Source organism: Galeopterus variegatus, unplaced genomic scaffold (assembly GCF_000696425.1).
Source record: "Galeopterus variegatus unplaced genomic scaffold, G_variegatus-3.0.2 Scaffold296, whole genome shotgun sequence".
Lineage (NCBI taxonomy): Eukaryota > Metazoa > Chordata > Mammalia > Dermoptera > Cynocephalidae > Galeopterus > Galeopterus variegatus.
In genome coordinates, this window is record NW_007726407.1 from 122,003 (window position 1) to 123,830 (window position 1,828).

General features: G+C 37.1%; 1 protein-coding gene across 1 annotated transcript in view; it reads right to left on the bottom strand.

The window, feature by feature from the left end:
- LOC103586020 (histone deacetylase 9-like) overlaps positions 1-1,828 on the bottom strand; it is a gene marked incomplete at its 3' end in the record, with an annotated part of 533,085 nt that overhangs the window by 84,890 nt on the left and 446,367 nt on the right. The gene's annotated exons all lie outside the window — the stretch shown is intronic.

Here is a 1,828-nt window from a genome sequence, read left to right on the forward strand (position 1 = left end):
AAGTCTAGCTAGAGAAGAGAGATCCTAGTATAATTAACCACTGTGAGAGACAGTAAGTCAATAAATGCTGGCTGTGTGAAATCATAATAAATAATGCTGTTTTAAATGTTTAATAAAAACATACAAAATATGTGGTTATTTGTCTATTGTGAAAATTTCTCATAAGATGTTATTTCAAATAGGACAACAATGAAAAATGTATGTGTAAACACTATATAACACTGTCAATGTGAGTATGTGAGTGTTAGAACTGGGAAAAGAAAATGAAAGGGACCATCTAAATTTTTAAAACACAAAATTGTACTTCCACCAGAAGAGCTATCATTCCAACTACTACTTCAGAAATATAGTCAGGAGTTCCTCTGCATGTAAAAGAAGATTCTTGTCTTCACTATCCTGTTTCCTGTTAACTCTGCACAAAAAGTCCATTTTGCACCTTGCTGTCACAATCCTGGCAGAAATGGAGGGGTGAGCAGAGAAGAAAAGACGAGTAGAGTCCTCTTGTTCAATGATGGTACCCTGGCTTAACCTGTACTCTCCTACCTGCAGGTCTTGTCTGGAAAGATGGACAAATGGTCAAATCACTGTTACAAAAAGGAGCCTGGCTGAAAACAAGAGAATAACAAAGGTGGGATACCATGTCTAATGATAGCTAATTCCTTAGAACAAATGTAATGGAGAACTATGACAGCAGCTGTGCTAGACTCCGAGAGTGTAAGAGACAAGGGATGGAGGAGAGGACATAACTCAATGCAGCCCCTACGTCTCACAAGCTTACCCTTTAGTTCATCCATACCCGGTCAAGGTATTGGGTTCTGAGCACATGCTTTACATGAAACTACAAGTAAGTAGGAAGTAAATAAAACCTCCTCAGAACTCATTTTCTTAATGCATTCCTTGAACTTTTATCATTTGCAGAAACAGAGTCAAATGGCAAACAGTGAAATGAGATGGGCATGAAGATGGAACCTATTAAAAAATATCACTGCCCATAAGCAGTTGGTGGCCTTCACGTTGTAACCTTTCCCAACATCTTTGTCTTTAAACACTGGAAAGTAAATGTTTCTATGTGTGAGATGTTGAGCCAAGAAATTAGGCTTTAACTAAATATTCATGTTTATTGAGAGAGAAATCAGAAATATAGAGAATGCTGGCTGAATTGGTTTTTTGTTTGTTTTTTTCCAGAAAAAGAAGCCGAAAGTCAGGTGTTGGTCTTTTGTAAGAATCTTTCTATATAATTTTTTACTGCCCTGCCAGATGTTTGATTTTTTAGCTAAGTCAGATCAGATGCTCAATGTATTGTTGTTCTAGAAATTGAAATTATCACACATCAAAAACTTCTCTGGGCTCTTCTGAAGGAGGAAGATTGAGCTGGGCTTTTCCTGTTAGTGTTTTCAGGTAAATAGGATACTGAGTAGAACTGTAATGTAACATTCTTTTCTCTGGAGATCACTACTCTAATAACCTCAGCCATCCAGAACATCCAAAGAGCCAAGCATTTGGCCTCTTATTGATCAACCTATATTTTCTATGGATATGAACTGAACTGACTACATTTTGCTCACTGTGAAGTATGCATAAAGCAAATGTACTTCACAGAGCCTGATTTTCCAAAGCCTCGCAGTTTCAAATATTGACCTTACAAAGAACAGGAAATTTTCCCCAGGCGGATTTTCCAAAGCCTTGCAGTTTCAAATATTGACCTTACAAAGAACAGGAAATTTTCCCCAGGCTATTGAGTCTCTCTTGTAAGATAAAAAGTTGTAACACAGCTGTTCTGTTCTGTTCAAAGGCAGACTAGTTACTGATTGGATATGTAAAGTTACTG